General features: G+C 40.5%; 2 protein-coding genes across 2 annotated transcripts in view; both read left to right on the top strand.

Moving 5' to 3' along the window:
* Positions 1-2,872, top strand: part of LOC127502738 (uncharacterized) — a 237,575-nt gene extending 234,703 nt beyond the window's left edge. The window contains exon 2 of the mRNA XM_051876033.1: positions 520-2,872. The gene's annotated coding sequence lies outside the window, so the exon portion shown is untranslated. The remainder of the gene's footprint in view (positions 1-519) is intronic.
* The window catches only part of LOC127502714 (DNA polymerase zeta catalytic subunit-like), an 845,784-nt gene that overhangs the window by 375,831 nt on the left and 450,594 nt on the right, over positions 1-19,359 (top strand). The window lies entirely within an intron of this gene.

Here is a 19,359-nt window from a genome sequence, read left to right on the forward strand (position 1 = left end):
TAAACCATTTAAAATAATATATGATCACTTTACATATCTCGGTCTGAAAATTCCAAAGAACCCTAAACAGTTGTTTAAATTAATCTTTTTGGACATGATTAATAAACTTAAACTAAGCATTGAAAGCTGGAAACTGCTCCCTTTATAACTAACTGGCCATGTGAATGTGATAAAGATGGTTACTCTTCCTGAGTTTCTATATCTTTTTCAAAATCTCCCTATTTATTTGCCTGCAACCTTTTTTAAGCAACTTGATTCAGTTATTCTTTCATTTGTATGGAACTGTAAAACACCTCGCATAGCAAAAGCCCACTTGCAAAAACCTACTGATTGTGGAGGCCTTGGCCTTCCCAATTTTAAGCATTATTATTGGGCAGCAAATGCCAGGGCTCTCACTTTCTGACAAAGGGGTATTCTGGATGACATGCTATCTGAGACTTCTCCTCTATGGGTTCATGCAGAGGCTATGTCAGTGCCAGAGTCATCTATGCTAATATTAGTCTTTCTGTTTATCCCGAGGTTCACCGTAGTCAACCGGATCCGGGCCGTATCCAGGTGAGACCAAGGACCCGCACCTTGACACGACCACAACGCAGCCCTGACGTATCAGCAGAGATTGAGTCAACTAGATCATCCACTGTGAGGGCCTCATCGACACGACAGCCACAACACAGTTCCTCAACAACCGTCCATACCGGCGTGATGAATACGATCCTCAATTGGATGGAACTGAAATAAATACTTTTAATGTTGCGATCCTATTGGACTTATGATAGCAACCTGAATTGTAACAAAGCACTGTTGGCCAGAGGAGAACTGGCACCCCGACTAAGCCTGGTTTCTCCCAAGGTTTTTTTCTCCATTTTAACACCAAGAAAAAAAGGTTTATGCCGTATAGGAGATCTCTATATAGAAGATCAATTTGCGTCCTTTTTGCAACTTAAAAATACATTTGTACTCCCACAGTCTCACTTCTTCCGTTATCTGCAAATTAGAAATTATGTAAAGAAAAATATTCCACATTTTATAAATAAACCTGAAAACCATATTATTCATGAACTTTTATCTTCTAATCCTGAAACTAGACATTTGGTATCTCGTTTTGTTCATGCTTTTACAACACCTATATGCACTAAACACCTTAAAATAGCCTGGTCTACTGAAGTGAGCGACGACGTGTCTTATGAGATCTGGGAAGAAGGCCTGTCGAGAATAAAGAGCTGTTCTGTAAATTCGAGATATAAATTAATCCAGTTCAAAGTTATGCATCGCATTCATTACTCCAAAACTAGATTGAACAAAATATTTCCCTCCATTTCTTCTCAGTGTGATAGGTGCAAGATGGCAGAGGGGACATTGGCACATTTATTTTGGTTTTGCCCTATTCTGTATGATTTTTGGTCAAACATTTTTTAATTGTTTTCAAGCGCATACAAAATTAACATTCAACCTGACCACAATCTGGCTATTTTTGGCTATTCTGATGTTATGGATACTATCCCTCATGCTCATCAGCACGCTCTAATGGTAGGCTTAATCGCAGCCAAAAAGGTAAAACTCCTCAATTGGAAAACTTCACAAGCTCCTTGTTTTCAGAGATGGTTAAATGAGATGCTTTATATTATCCAAATGGAACAGTTACGTTTTGGTGAGCTTGGCTCACAAAAAAGATTTGAAGCCACATGGGGACCTCTCTTGAGACTTTTGGAAGTTTAAAAATAATATACTCTGTAATCATCCCCTTCTATTTGTTCATTTATTTTTTTAAATTTGTATCAGTTTTATTTTCTTCTTCAATGGTGATATAACTGATTTACAAAACAACTGTGAATATTGTCAGTTATGTTTATTCTCAATAATTATTTTGTATATATTTGCTGACTGAGGCAATCCAGATGTTTTTTTGTTTTTTGTTGTTGTTTTTGTTTTTTTTCTTCCCTTTATTTTGTGTTAATGTGGGTCCTTGTTGTCTTGTGTTGGTTATTGTTTTATACTTTTGTGTTTGTTAATATAACTTCAAAACTCAAAATAAAATATTTAAAAAAATAAATAAATAAAACAGCTTGTAAACAATATCACGTAATGTCACATTTACTTCAGAAAAATCATATTCAGCATAAACTCGTTAGTCAGCTATAGAGAGGAGCATTCTGATAAACATATGCACCACGTTACATATTCATTATATAATTTATATAATTTTATTTTAAATATTTATTTTATTTATAATTTATTTATGTATTTAATGCATGTTTGAATAAATCATTTATGACAGCCACGATTTAAATGTTTATAATTCAAAAAAACAAATTGGAGTAGAAATATGATTATGTAATTCTAAAGTTAGTATTATAACTTTATTATAAAAAAACACAATTGAGTGTAATTTAAGTGTTTGTATGTAAATAAGTTAATTTTAACCTTCAATATTATAGTAATATAGTACCAAGTGACTCCCTTGTATAGTTTACAGCATTATTTGAGAGATTTTTTTTCCTCAAGAAAATTTGACATTTACTGTATCTGATATACATCCAAAATAATCGACATTGAATCAAAATCGAATCTTAAGCTTGTGAATAGAAATAGAATCAAATCGTGAAAATTGTGTCAATACCCAGCCCTAATGAATACTGTTAGACTTGTAAAAATATAAAGCACTATTTATTTAATTTGTATCTTTGTTCTATATTTATCTATGCTTATAATTTGTTTGTATAATTTGATTATAATTGAATTCTTTTCTATGTGCATTCACTCACCTACAAATTCAACCCAATCATCCTAGAATGATTAATTCTTTCCAAATAGAGCTATTTAAGTCATCTGGTGAATTTTTTTCATATCGCAATATATATTGCAGAAAAAAAAATATCACAATGCCATTTTTTTCCAATATCGTGCAGTCCTAAACCAAATATTATTAAACTATTTCAATTATAAATTATGTGCTAGTTTTGATTCGGTATTAACTTTGATGTGCGATGTATTGCAATATAATATTGTTTCACTATCATAATGCTCTCCCACATATTTTGCTATTCTAACTGCACTTATTTCCGTCGCTGGTAAAAGTGGCAGTAAGTAGTAATAGCAAGATGGTAGAAAACTATAAGTTTCTTGTCTGATAACGTTTCTTTAGTCATTCAGCCATCCTGCAGCCTGAACCACTGTAGGCAAATCACCCTTACACCTTGCAGTATCTGCAAAATGTTAATAATTTTAACAATAAGAGGGATCATAAAAATTTGCATGTTGTCTTTTTATTTAGTACTTCCCTGATGAAGCAGTTCATTCTGCAAGGTGTAAGTAAACTTTTTACCGCAACTGCATCACCTAAGATGAATTACCTCAGTCATCAGGACAACACTGTAGTAGAATCCTGGGCGAGGCTCCTTCACACTTCCCACAAACACCAGGATTCCAGTGACCACACCATCTTCACTGACACTGGCCTTTAAAAATAGAGAACATTTTTATAAAAGTTTTTATTCCTACTTTACAGGGATTTAAACATAACTTTATCAATTACACAAATATAGATAAATAACCCAAGACCCAAGCAAATTGAGGCGTCGTTCACACAGAACGTGTTTTTGCTTTGAAAATAATGAAAATAATGAAAATAATAAATATATAATGATTAGATGGGGATTTGTAAGTGCACAGGTGAGAATTTATTACTTGCAAATAGATAAGATTCAAAGCATTTAAAAGCTATAAGGATAGTTGATGGCAGTGTTTTACCTTGTAGTGTGTGATCAGGGTGTGCTGGCTGAATTAATGGCAAAACTTGTAACATCACCTCATCAATGTGGGTCTTTGATTCCACACAGCTTGCACTGTATCTCCAATAACAAATCTGTACTGATCCTACAAAATGAATATATAACTCCAGATAAGCACAAAAATATTACATCTTACAAACACAAACAGTAATTGAACACCTCACTTTTCAAATGCAAAAAGAAAAATAGATTATAGGCTAAGGTGACCAGATTTCTGAAATTGAAACCGGGGACATTTCTTATTTGAGTGGTCAAAATATCACCAAAATCTAATTTGTTATTATCTATTAATTAAAAAACAGGGACAATACAGTTTGTAATTTTTTATTTTTTATTTTTTTTATAATTGTTGTGGGTTCTAGTGTTGTCACGGTACCAAAATTCCAGTAGTCGGTACCAATACCATGAATATTTTACGGTTCTCTGTACCAATTTCGGTACCACAGCAAGATCTGTTGGAACTATTTTACTATTTTATATAGCCTATTTTAAAAACATATTAAATATGATTTGGAGCATGTGTGTATGTTTGTGTGTGTATATATAGGCTACCTCAATGAAATACATTTTGAAATATATTAAAAAAAAATGCTCAAACATCCATTTTGTACTGCTGAAAAAAAACAACATATGCTGGTTAAGGTAGGTTTTGAAGCTGGTATGCTGGTTTATGCTGGTCAAGTGCTGGTCCTATGCTGGTCCATATCACATCTTCCTCTTCACAATACCCCATAGATTTTCTATGGGGTTAAGGTCAGGCGAGTTTGCTGGCCAATTAAGAACAGGGATACCATGGTCCTTAAACCAGGTACTGGTAGCTTTGGCACTGTGTGCAGGTGCCAAGTCCTGTTAGAAAATTAAATCTGCATCTCCATGAAGTTGGTCAGCAGCAGGAAGCATGAAGTGCTCTAAAACTTCCTGGTACACGGCTGCGTTGACCTTGGACCTCAGAAAACACAGTGGACCAACACCAGCAGATGACATGGCACCCCAAACCATCACTGACTGTGGAAACTTTACACTGGAACTCAAGCAACGTGGATTGTGTGCCTCTCCTCTCTTCCTCCAGACTCTGGGACCCTGATTTCCAAAGGAAATGCTAAATTTACTTTCATCAGAGAACATAACTTTGGACCACTCAGCAGCAGTCCAGTCCTTTTTGTCTTTAGCCCAGGCGAGACGCTTCTGACGCTGTCTGTTGTTCAAGAGTGGCTTGACACAAGGAATGCGACAGCTGAAACCCATGTCTTGCATACGTCTGTGCGTAGTGGTTCTTGAAGCACTGACTCCAGCTGCAGTCCACTCGTTGTGAATCATCCCCACATTTTTGAATGGGTTTTGTTTCACAATCCTTTCCAGGGTGCGGTTATCCCTCTTGCTTGTACACTTTTTTCTACCACATCTTTTCCTTCCCTTCGCCTCTCTATTAATGTGCTTGGACACAGAGCTCTGTGAACAGCCAGCCTCTTTTCTAATGACCTTTTGTGTCTTGCCCTCCTTGTGCAAGGTGTCAATGGTCGTCTTTTGGACAACTGTCAAGTCAGCAGTCTTCCCCATGATTGTGTAGCCTACAGAACTAGACTGAGAGACCATTTAAAGGCCTTTGCAGGTGTTTTGAGTTAATTAGCTGATTAGAGTGTGGCATCAGGTGTCTTCAATATTGAACCTTTTCACAATATTCTAATTTTCTGAGATACTGAATTTGGGATTTTCCTTAGTTGTCAGTTATAATCATCAAAATTTAAAGAAATAAACATTTGAAATATATCAGTCTGTGTGTAATGAATGAATATAATATACAAGTTTCACTTTTTGAATGGAATTAGTGAAATAAATCAACTTTTTGATGATATTCTAATTATATGACCAGCACCTGTAAATACTGCCACAGCCCTATCAGTGTTATAACAGAAGTATGACTTTACAAAAGCATATCACAAAAATAAAACATAAATATAAGATAAGATAAATAAAACGACATTCAACAAATATTTTTTTAACATTTATCATTGAATTTAATATTTCCAAAGCTGTTTTACTGTATACAGAAATTGCAACTTTTTAACTTTTAACTATTTTTTTTACTATTATTTTGCATTTTAGACTCATTTTAAGCACAAAGTAAGTTGCACGTGTATTATTTATTTTATTAGCCTATTTTTTATTTATTCATATCTGAGTGCGTCTTCACCACGTAAGATGTGTGTGAGGAAATTGCTGTGTTGTGACTGTGGAACTGTTTTTGGACGTTTAAAATTGTGCAAAACAATCCCGCACCCTGTTGAGGCCCTGTTATAAAACACATACAAACTGTATTTCTTTAATTTAACATGAATAGTTAGTATGTTACTACCTTGAAACCGATAACGATGTTTATTTTGATATTTGACGACGATAATGGCCCTTCGCTCTGGTTCATGTTACGTTCGTGCGCGTGACCAAGTGTAGCTGCACAGCCCCCTCTGTTGGTGAATATAATCACTACACGATTGCTCCGATAATTAACCAAGTTGTATGTTGGTCGGGCTTTTTTGCAATGTGTTTGCGGATTGTTTTGAACGAGCTGTAAAACGGGGACATTTCCGGGGACAGCTCCAGTCGGGGACAGAACACCAAAAACCGGGACTGTCCCCGGAAAACGGGGACGTCTGGTCACCCTATTATAAGCAGTGTTTCTAGAGGGGGTGATATATTGAACATTACTGGTGGTTATAATAGCGATTAGATGGATTAAATGTATATAAATGTCTTTGAATGTTACAAGATCAGATCTTTTAATTTAGTTCTGCAAATTTAACTTTAAGTCATTTAAAATGATTTAAAAAGTCAGAGTTCGATTAAAATATTATATTTTCAGCAGCCAAATTCTTTGAACACGCCCACACACACGATCACATTCATATATAAGAAATTATTATAATGCAATCATAAATAAATTATAGGAAACATGATTAATTCACCTCCATATTGCGATTAAACTAAATAAGTTACACTCTTAATGGCAATAAGAACTGCTATGTTACGGTGAAAAAATAAAAACAAAGAAAGCATATATCAAGATACTTACTCGTCTCTTTATTTGTAGTACATAACTTCTCATCCGTAGTGATCTAAACGTGCGCTCCTTTGTTTTCTTCTTCTTTGATCAGCAAAGTTGCCTCACGCATCGCGATTACAGAAAGATGGCTGAAAGTGCATTTTTCAAACTCTGGTGAAGTAGTGCGCCGTCATGACGTAGTATTTTGGCGCATGCGCATTAAACAAAAAGTTTATAGGCTATAATACGTGCATGATTTAATTTCTGTTCAAGTTGAAGTTTTTCTAATTCATTGTTGTAGTTAGACTGTAAGTTTACTGTAAGACTAAAAGTCTGATTAAAATTTTTACAGTTTAGTCTGATTAAAATTAAATGTATTTTAACTGAATATGAATTCAAATTAATTTTGTTTAGATTTGTTAAACTTTTGCTTGCAATTAATGTAATTAAATATGTTTAATCGACTTAGAACAACATAATGATATTAAAAGTATTATACACATATGTAAAGTACAGCACTATTGCATTAAGTATCACAAATACAGCACTCCATAAATGACATTTTATGTCAAATATTATGTAGAAAACTGACACTAGTTGAGTTGATAAAAATTTCAACAATAAGTTGTACTGGATTATACTGTATAAGCAAGTGTATTGAAATTCAAAAGAAAAATACATTTCAAGTGTATTAATGCACACAGTATATATTAAAGTACATTTTTAAAGTACAAGTACATTTAAAATACATTAACAAATGTCATTTTGGACAACACACTTAAGTTAAAATTAAAATAATTTTCCACGTGCTTTAGTATATTAGTCAATATATCAAAATAAGTGTACTTATTTACAACACTATAAAGTCATAATTAAGTAAAAAATTAAGTGCATTTTTAAAAAGTGCTCTTAAGAGTGTTTAGAAATATTGTCATGAAAGTGTACTTACTTTAAGTAAAGTTAATTAGACATCATTACAAAGTGCAATTTTTAATATGTGCACTTAAGCGTGTTAATAAATATTGTCATTAAAGTGTACTTTCTTTAAGTAAAACTTAATTAGAGATTATTACAAAGTGCATTTTTAAAAAGTGCTCTTAAGCATGTTTAGCAATGTTGTCATTAAAGTGTACTTTCTTTAAGTAAAACTTAATTAGACATTATTACAAAGTGCATTTTTTAACATGTGCACTTAAGTGTGTTAATAAATATTGTCATTAAAGTATATTCTTTTTAAGTACACTTAAGTGGCCTTTAATTTTAATTATATTATATTATCTGCAAGTATGCTTTTAAGATTTGAAGTACACAAAAAGTACACTTTCAATACAGTTAAGTGCACTTCTTTTTCACAAGGGTTATGGAAGGCCAACAGGACCAAAACGTGTGAAACTGACGTGTAAACGCGTAATTACGTGTTAACACATCATTTATGCGTTAACACGTCGCTTACGTGTTAACGCGTAAATGATGTGTTAATGCGTATTTACACATTTACACGTCAGTTTCACAGCCTAGTTGTAGCCTATTTATGATCAACTGTTCATAAATAGGCTACAACTAGGCCTACATATAATAATTATAGCATACATTTTTTATATTTGTTTATTTGTATATATTTTAATCTTCATAAATCATAACACAAGGGGGGGGGGGGGGGGGGGGGGGGGGGTCACTGCTATTTCATTTTTTTCAATCAGTTTGACTCAAATGAATGTAGTTGCTCTCAAAACAATTAACAGCACACTAAACACACTCTTGAAACAGTTCATTATTCACTGCATAATAAAGCACTGCAGTTTATTCTAGTAATGCATGTATTAAAAAGTAAATTATATATCAGCTATTATAGACACACAATTACACTAATGAAAGTACATGTTTATCGTAAAGTTTTTCAATGAGGGGTTTTGTTATATAAGCTTTCCCCCTACCCCCAAAAATTACATAGCCTACACAAACATCCAGCAAATGTTTACTGTTGTACAGTACTGCAATCCCTGAACTTTATTGATCATGCATTTACATCTGCCCAGAGAATTTCATCTACATCACAGAATATTCTTATCATGCATTATGGAGGGACAAATCAACAATTATGAATGTTGAATCCATGGTTCCTCTCAACATCTGCAGGCCTCTTCCATTGTTGTTGGTATTGTTTAACAATGACATGCTCTTATTCCACTGAAAACAAACATGGTCATCCACCACAGCATTCTTGAACTTCAATTCTGAAAAATGTTTGGAAAAATACAGAACTTGCCATTTTAACACTAGAACTACTAGAATTCTATAACTACTAGAATGGCCACAGCGGTCATTCTGTCCATTCATACTATAGACTGTACCAAATGTTATTTTTGTTATTTGAAGCTTCTATTGAGGTTTTAGAATTAATCTTTGAATGTCTGTCATCATATTTTAGGCCTACATAATACAATCTTTTTGTAATACATAAAAGAGCTACTAGACCGCCCCAAAGCAGAACATGTTGGTCTGGCAAGCAGGAGAGCAGTTTTTTTCCACCGCAGTAAAAATTTTGTTTTTGAAAGTCTAAATGCCAACAAATATGTATTGAAGCAGAATGTTTCAGTAGATAAAAACATGTTGTGAATTTTGGAAATGATTACATGTTTCTATTTTCAATACATTTTGACTTCTGGACTTTACAACGCTATGTAGTTATTGGAAATGTTTGGAACACACGAATCGGAAACAATGCAGCCACCACTGGAATCAATACCCATGAATAGGGTGAATTAAGGGTGATTGGGGCAGTTTTTAAATTTCCGCCTTGTGCAAATTCTCTTGCCATAAATTAAAAACATCATCCCAAAACATGATACATTTCTGTAATACTGAAGATGTTAACTATCCATTTGAACAGGAAACAACATTATATTGAAATGAAAGGATGCGTGACTGTGACATTTTTCTGTAAACTGAGCCAAAACCTTTTTTTTTTTGATAACATTTGGGAGTTTTGGGATATCTTTTTTTTATTATTTAATTTTATATGCAATATTTCCTTTTCTGTTCATTATTTAGTCATGTTTATTTCTGTTCAACTTTATTTCTCAATGTTTATAATTCTATCCACAATTCACACAGTACAACACATGTAATTGAGGAAAAAGAAGGCCAAAGTCATTGAAAACATTTAAAAATTAGGTAAACAAGTACAAACCTTTACCGGAAACATGAATATGGTTTATTACTGCAACAAAATTAGTAAAAAAAAAAAGTTTAACTTTAATGTTTCTATTTTCAGAATCTGGTAGTTTTATTTTAGCTAAATCTAACTAGTTAATGAATATTTGTGTGGTTGATTTGGGCTTGCACAAATAAAGAGGTTGGGAACCACTGATTTAGACAGAGCATATGGTTCTCTGTTGCAAGGTTAATCATTTTCTTAATTAGCAAAGCCTTCAAGCACTGTCCCAATCACCCAAAATCATGCTGTCCCATCCGGGACAAAATAAATCAACCTATTTCTGAAAATAGAAGCATGATATTACAGTTTTTCTCAATCGATTTGACACATTTCTCCAAAGCAATGTAACTTGCTCTCAAAACAGTTAACACAGAGATCTAAACACAACAGTTTAACTTTACTGCAAAATAAAACACTGCATTTTTTTCTAGTAATGCATTTATTGCACAGACAAATTGTAATGATGGGTCGGCAGAGCGGGGATCCATTTGCAAGCTTTATTAAGAACAGTAGTTACACAGGTAGACAGGGGCAAAGGCAGGAACATAAACAAGGACAGGCAATGGTCGAGGCAGGCGGCAGACAAACAGAATCAGGGTACAGGCAAGGATCAGGGCAGGCAGCAAACAATCACAGTCCAGGAAACAGGCAAAGATCAGGGCAGGCAGCAAGGGTCACAGAGAATAAACAATCCAACGGTACCAGGGTAAGCAGTCCACAAGAAAACGCTCAGAGTTGATCACCGGGGCAAATCAAGACTTCGCTGTGAGAGAGTGTGTGTGTGTGACTTAAATAGCCCAGGTAATGATCTGCAGGTGTGTGTGGCAATTGGTGATTGGTGTGGAGTGTGCATGTGGTTGGAAGGGAGGATTATAGGAAATGAAGTCCAGGAACTGACAGGAACAGACGGTGATCGTGACATAACGCCCCCCTTCCGGAAGGCGCGTCCTCGCGGCGTACATGGCACAGATAGGGAGGGGGGGTGGGTGCATTGGAGACGTGGACAGGAACAGGGTCTCCAATGCAGATCCAGGAACTCAGGCAGCCACGGTGGGTCATGTGCCACGGGCAGCCATGGCGGGTCAGGTGGCTCGGGCAACCACGGCAGGTCAGGTGGCTCGGGCGGCCACGGTAGGTCAGGTAGCTTGGGCGACCACGGCAGGTCAGGTGGCTTGGGCGACCACGGCAGGTCAGGTGGCTTGGGCGACCACGGCAGGTCAGGTGGCTTGGGCGACCACGGCAGGTCAGGTGGCTTGGGCGACCACGGCAGGTCAGGATCCGTAGCCGGCCACAGCAGTTCACAGGCAGTTGAAGGCCGTGGGCGTGTAAGGTCCCCACCCGCAAGCTCAAGCAGTTCGGAGGCCGCTGATGATCGCAGCCGTGCAGGGTCCCCACCCACAAGCTCCCCACCCTCAGGTATATGGCCCCCCCCAAAAAAGTTCTTGGGGAATTCAACGGAGGCCGCGGCGGTTTCGTGGGTAAGGAGCTCGGGTGGCGCCGGCAGGGCGAGGAGCTCGGGTGGCGCCGGCAGGGCGAGGAGCTCGGGTGGCGCCGGCAGGGCGAGGAGCTCGGGTGGCGCCGGCAGGGCGAGGAGCTCGGGTGGCGCCGGCAGGGCGAGGAGCTCGGCGACGGCCTCCGTGGCCGTATCAGGAAGAGCGGGCTGCTCTGGGACGGCAGCGGGCTGCTCTGGGACGGCAGCGGGCTGCTCTGGGACGGCAGCGGGCTGCTCTGGGACTGACTCACGGACTGGAGCGGGCTCTGGGACGGCCTCCGGGCCTACAGCGGGCTCTGGGACGGCCTCCGGGCCTACATCGGGCTCTGGGAAGGCCTCCGGGCCTACAGCGGGCTCTGGGACGGCCTCCGGGCCTACAGCGGGCTCTGGGACGGCCTCCGGGCCTACAGCGGGCTCTGGGAAGGCCTCCGGGCCTTGAGGGATGGAGGAAGCCTTCTTCCTCCTCCTCCTCCGTTTACGTGGTTGAGGCGGTGGCTCTGTGCCTACCTCCTCTGTGGGCGCTGCAGCGGGCTCACGGGTTGGAGCGGACTCACGGACTGGAGCTGGTTCTGGAGTGGACTCACTGGCTGGAACGACCCCTATGTTCCCAGACACTGGCGGGGCGGCCATCTTGCCCGTGGGCACTGGCAAAGCGGCCATCTTGTCCATAGCATCCAGAGAGTTTGAGTGAGTAGCAACCGGCGAGCTTGAGGGCGTAGCAACCGGCGAGCTTGAGGGCGTAGCAACCGGCGAGCTTGAGGGCGTAGCAACCGGCGAGCTTGGGTGCGAAGCGGCCGGCGGGCTTGGGTGCGAAGCGGCCGGCGGGCTTGGGTGCGAAGCGGCCGGCGGAGGCTTAGGAATGCCAGCCGCTCGCGCTGACGTCAGTGGTGGATCAGCCACACTGGAACGCAACCCACTCCGCTCCCAAACAGATCTAGAGACGTGACGTGATCCTGGGCGATCGGCGGAGACGTGACGTGGCTCTTGAAGATCAATTGTGACTTGACTGGGCTCAGGAATATCAACTGTGGCTTGACTTGGTGTTGTTGTTGTAGCCGCCACCTTGTGAGTGTCCTCTGGCACGGCAGCAATTACGTGAATGGATGAAGTGTCGCATTCCTCCGCGACACCCACAGTAAACGGAGAGCCAACAGTCAATAATGTAAATTCCAGAAAATGACTAAGGGAGGAGCGGGGTCCCTCACGAATTAGTTGTTTTTTAAGTGGCTGATTGATGCCCTCACAGAAAAAGTCTATGAGCACGCAGTCCGGCAGATCTGACCAATAAGCAATGTTCACATATTCAGTGATATAATCCTCAATCGATCGTGTGCCCTGCGTGAGTCCTAATAACAATTGTGCGATATTCCTACCGGGCCATTGTTCTTCAGGAAAGCCGCTGAATCCATGTGTTGGCGAAGTCTTCTGTAATGATGGGTCGGCAGAGCGGGGATCCATTTGCAAGCTTTATTAAGAACAGTAGTTACACAGGTAGACAGGGGCAAAGGCAGGAACATAAACAAGGACAGGCAATGGTCGAGGCAGGCGGCAGACAAACAGAATCAGGGTACAGGCAAGGATCAGGGCAGGCAGCAAACAATCACAGTCCAGGAAACAGGCAAAGATCAGGGTAGGCAGCAAGGGTCACAGAGAATAAACAATCCAACGGTACCAGGGTAAGCAATCCACAAGAAAACGCTCAGAGTTGATCACCAGGGCAAATCAAGACTTCGCAGTGAGAGAGTGTGTGTGTGTGACTTAAATAGTCCAGGTAATGATCTGCAGGTGTGTGTGGCAATTGGTGATTGGTGTGGAGTGTGCATGTGGTTGGAAGGGAGGATTATGGGAAATGAAGTCCAGGAACTGACAGGAACAGACGGTGATCGTGACACAAATATGGACAAATACACTATAAAATACACATTTATTGTCATGTTTTTCTAACCGGTTTTGTCATAAGGATCATTGACAAATAAAGCTTCAAAAAAGGTGTTTTTAAAAATTCAAATACTCATATTTTTGAGCCATGAACAATGTTTAAACAAGTTTCAGTTGTTACATAACATTTCAATGTGTTTAAATTCATTTTTTGCATTTTTTGTCAGGTGGCACAACCAAATATTTGTATATATATATATATATATATATATATATAGTTGTGCCACCTGACAAGTGTACCAACATACCCATGCTTGAAATTAGCTGGGTTTTTTATCATTATTACCTTGTCAGCTCACAATAAATATTTGCAGTTGTGTTACCCTGACATTTGAAAATATACAAATTGCCTTGACTTGACTTAATGTATATTTAAAAAAGAAAATAGAAGAAATGGGGGGGGGGAAAGCAAATAGAAGAAATGGGGGGAAAAAAGCATACAAAAAATAATTTCACATAATGAACTATAAACACATCACCGATTGGAATCATATCCGATTGGAATGCGATCATAAAGTGTGAACCACAAAAAAAAATCACATGAAATGTGATTTTTACGCATCCGTTTTGAGCTACGTTCATATGTGGTTTGAAATCCTATCCAAATCTCATTTCTAGAAATCAGTTTCAGTTTGACCAACCTGATCAGATTTTGTGTGGTTTATGTCACTTTCTCATGCTATGTAAACAGTAAACATGAGACATTGTTATAGGAAACATTGCTACAGAAACAAGGTTGTGTTGTTGCAAAACTATTGCTTATTGTAATGTTATGCTGATGAAAAAAAGGATTAGCTAAAAACACAAACTGCCACTGTGCTTCTTTTCTCTTAAATTTACCTCAGTTAAGGCCTCTTTGGATCTTACACATTCCTTCTGGCCGCTGCCATGCTCAAAGGCAAGATTAAATCAACGGATGCTGCAAGAATCTATTTCACTATCTGCTGCACTGTTATTCCTTACAGCTCCTGTTGAGAAAAAAAGTGCAAAAAAGATCTCCAACCTCCCGAATAATAAGCTCCTGATTGAAAGTTCTTCCGTAATGTAGATCAATTAAGGGATAAACAGGTACATCAATGATTTAAATATTATTTTAAATTGATCAGAATCAGATTACATTATCCTTCAGAAATCATATGCTGATTTGGTGCTCATGTAACATTTCTGATTATTATCAATACTGAAAATGGTTGTGCTTCTTAACATTTTTGTGGAAATAGTGATACTTTTTTCAGGATTCTATGATGAATAGAAAGTTCAATTAACAGCATTTATTTGCATTTATTAAGTTTACTAAAAATAAATCTTTTATGTCTTCTTTTAGCGTTGACTGTCACTTTTGATCGATTTAAAGCATCCTTGATGAATAAAATTATTAATTTCTCTCTTTTTTAATCTTATCACAAATGTTTGAAGGGTATAATTGTTTCCACAAAAAATATAAAGCAGAGATTATTAACTGTTTCCAACATTGATAATAATAATAAATGTTTCTTGAGCAGCAAATCATCATATTAGAATGATTTCTGAAGGATCATGTGACACTGAAGACTGGAGTAATAATGCTGAAAATTCAGATTTGATCACAGGAATAAATTATATTTTACTATAGAATGTAATAATATTTTACAATATTACTGTTTTTACTGTATTTTTGATTAAATGCTTGGTGAGCAGAAAAGACTAGCATTTAGCATCATTAGTTTGCATTAGTTGACATGAATTAAGAATGAACTGCACTTCTACATCATTAATCTTTGTTAATGTTAATTTCAACATTTACAAATACATTATTAAAATTGAATGTTGTATTTGTTAACAGTAAAAAATTAAAGCAGTTAAAATTCGTCAATTACATTGTCCTGTGAATTTACAGGTAATTACTGGCAAAAAAGTTGCCAATACTTTACTGTTAATTTTACAGTTCTTTACCGTAATCTACACTGCAGTATGTTGCTGCAAAAATACCATGCACTCAATTAAAACTCGTCAACTAATTTCATTTGCAGAAATTGACTGCCTTAAATTGTCTGACTGCCATTTAAATTCATAAACTTATATTTATACCTATATGAGCATATTATTCACTTGAACTCATTTCATTTGAGTCAACTAAAAAAAGAAATAACCAAATTAAACAAAATCATTAAAACCAGAAACATCATGTCAGCTTAAATCTCTTGTAGATAACTGCTAACTAACAACAGCACATGTGCAACTAAAATTAGCTAAGAGGTTGTTACTGCATCAGCAACTACACAGTTACTGTGGCCTTTAAATAAAGCAACATGCAGCATAACATCAGTGTTTCTGGATCATCATTGACTAAAGCACAGGCTCTACTCTTCTGCACAATGGTGACCCACAAAACTCAGACAACAGAAACACTTTAAATCCCAACAAAACATTAAACACCAACATCTAGTGCAAAAACACATAAAAACCACTTCAATTCAACATTTACTCTGATCAATTATTGAGTTGTATTAACGTTCACTAATTCTTCAGTGAAATTAACTTGTTTCATTTAATAAATTTGACTGTTACGTTTTACAGTACATCGCTGTTTTTTCATGATTTTACGGAAAACTACTGGCAGTAGTTTGTTGCTGTAAAATTTATTTACAGTTTATTACTGTAGAAAAGTGTTTCATTATGCATGTTTATTCATCTTACACCTTTAACCCTTTAAACCCCACAACAAAATCCCCAGTGTTTAATGAACACTTGTGTGTCCACACTACAGAGTGTTAGAGTAACACTAAAGCAGTGTTGAAGTTAATGAGATAATTCAGTGATTAATTAAGTGATGATTGAGAATTAGTGACAAACATCTGCTGTTAACAAGCAGAATCACTGAAGGAAAAGAAACAACAAGAACAGAAAAAAGGCAAGCAGAAAGGTCTAGGTTACTATTGTAACCCCCGTTCCCTGAAGGAGGGAACAGAGACGTTACGTCGATACTGACGTAATGGGGTCTCGCTTGGGAGCCCAATCACCTCCAAGGGTACAAAACGAGCCAATGGGAATTGGCCAGTGAGATTTACATGCCGGGCCACACCCCCGGCATCCGGGTATAAATAGGACTGGCCTACTCACTTCCATTCATATTTTGCTGAGGAGCCGAGCCAGGGCACCCGGCCATTCAGCGGTGACTCAGGGTTATGGCAAGGGGACGTAATGTCTCCGTTCCCTCCTTCAGGGAACAGGGGTTACAATAGTAACCTAGACGTTCCCATTCAGTCAGTCACGTTCGACGTTACATCGATACTGACGTAATGGGGTCCAATGGAAAACGCCATAGCAACTGAGCCACGTTACGAGTGTTAGGTAAGCAGATGCTGGCAAGCCGTGGCATGCCCAAATGCAGGTGCTACCACAGACTCGTAACCCTCCAGCGCCCGGAGTAAGCCCGAGGTGTCTTCCATACCAGTGGGATGGAGAGGACAGGGTGTTACTCAGGGAATGGTCAAAGCTGCTGTTCCTTACCCCCGGGGAAGAGTGCTTCGGGACTCAATTCCCACGTTTTTCAGCCATGACCAAAACGCCGGGAAAACGTTCCCCGAGGAGGGGAAAGCTATGGAGACCACACCCTGCCTGAAGGGAGGTAACGTGTGGAAGACACATATGGACTGACCCGAGGGGCAGTAACACATATGGAAGATCTCTGATGTAGGTCCTACCTTCCGGGAGGAACTCTAGCGCTCAGAGACAGGGCATAGCAGAGCCGCCCAGGGAAAGACATGGGTTTACCATCAGGGAAACCGTACCGTGGACAGACACATATGGGATTACCCAAGGGTTATCACATCATACGGGCATCTAGCCCAGTACAAGGGCTGACCAATCGGGCATGCACACGAGTACTGGACCTGGCGCCAAACGCTTCCGCCGCGTCTGGCTGCCGCAAGATGCAGTAGGAATTCCACAGGGTTCACCATGTGGGGAACTGAACTGAGGAGTGGGAAAAGTGCTTGCATTCCCTCGGCCGAGGGAAATGGCACAAGCAAGCGAACAACCGTAGCTATCTACATGTAGATGGCACACAAGTGGACACCGGGTCCACTCGGAGATTATAAAATCTCGTGAATGTGTTCAGTGTCGCCCAGCCTGCAGCTCTGCAGATGTCTGCCACAGAGGCACCATGCGCCAACGCTCAGGAGGAGGCAACACCCCGAGTGGAGTGAGCTCGCAACCCGAGGGGGCACGGCTCACCTTGGGAGTGGTACGCGACGGCGACGGCATCCACTATCCAGTGGCCAACCTCTGTTTGGAGACAGCCTTTCCTTTCTGCTGACCTCCAAAGCAAACAAAGAGCTGCTCAGAGCTTCAGAAGCTCTGCGTGCGGTCCACGTAAACGCGCAGGGCGCGAATGGGACACAGCAACACTAGGGCTGGGTCTGCCTCCTCCAGGGGGAGTGGTGGGAACTTTAGGCACATATCCAAGCCAGGGTCTCAAGATAACGTGAGAGGAAGCCAGCTTGAATTCTAGGCATGATTCGCTGACCGAAAATGCTTGCAGGTCCCCGACCCTCTCAAGGAAGCAAGCACGGTCAGGAGCACTGTCTTCAACGACAGATGTTTCAGCTCGACTGACTCAAGGGGCTTGAAGGGAGCTCTCTGTAGACCCACCAGAATGACAGAGAGGTCCCAAGAGGGAATGAGGTGAGGCTTAGGAGGGTTTAACCTCCTGGCGCATCTGAGGAACCTGATGATCAGGTCGTGCCTTCCTAGTGACCTGCCCTCGACCACATCGTGATGTGCTGTGATGGCGGCCACATAGACCTTCAAGGTGGAGGGGGACAGCCTCGCTCCAAGCCAATTTGAAGGAAGGAAAGCACAGCACTGACTGGCATTTTCGGGGGTCTTCCCGGCGGGAAGAACACCACTCAGCGAACAGACTCCACTTCACGGCATAAGCGTGCCTCGTAGAGGGGGCTCTAGCCGAAGTGATAGTGTCAACTACTGCGGGCGGTAGGCCACTTAAGTCCTCCACGTCCCGTCCAGAGACCACACGTGGAGGTTCCAGAGGTCGGGACGTGGGTGCCACATGGTGCCCTGCCCCTGAGAAAGGAGGTCCTTCCTCAGGGGGATGCGCCAGGGATGGGCTGTCACGAGGAGCATCAGTTCTGGGAACCAGGTCCGGTTGTGCCAGTACGGCGCAACTAACAAGACCTGCTCCTCATCCTCCCTGACCTTGCACAGTCTCTGTGCGAGAAGGCTCACTGGGGGAAACGCATATTTGCGTAGGCCCCGGGGCCAGCTGTGTGCCAGTGTATCCGTGCCGAGGGTCCCCACTCGGACAGGGAGTAACAACTGGTGGTGAGCGGATTCGTGGGAAGCGAACAGGACTACCTGTGCATCCCAGAATCGGCTCCAAATCAGCTGGACCACCTGGGGGTGGAGTCTCCATTCCCCCGGGAGCATGAGCTGTCATGAGAGCGCACGACTGAGCTCGCCCGGATATAAATGGCGCGCAGCGACCTGAGTTGGCGCTGACTCCAAAGGAGGAGATGGCGGACAAGTTGCGACATGCGACGGGAGCGTAGACCACCCTGGCGGTTGATGTACGCTACAGTCGATGTGTTGTCCGTCCGGACCAGTACATGCTTGCCATGCAGCAGCGGTCGAAACTGGCGCAGGGCAAGGAGTACTGCTAGCAACTCGAGGCAGTTGAAATGCCAGTGGCATTGGGGTCCTGTCCAGGAGCCCGACGCCACCTGGCTACTGCATATGGCACCCCAGCTGGTGGTGGAGGCATCTGTTGTGACAACAATATGCCTGGACACATGTACTAGGGGCACTCCGGCCCGTAGAAAAGCAAGGTCCGACCACGGGCTAAATGTACGGCAACAACTCCGTGTGATGATCACACGGAGCGTGCCCT

Source organism: Ctenopharyngodon idella, chromosome 20 (genome assembly GCF_019924925.1).
Source record: "Ctenopharyngodon idella isolate HZGC_01 chromosome 20, HZGC01, whole genome shotgun sequence".
NCBI lineage: Eukaryota > Metazoa > Chordata > Actinopteri > Cypriniformes > Xenocyprididae > Ctenopharyngodon > Ctenopharyngodon idella.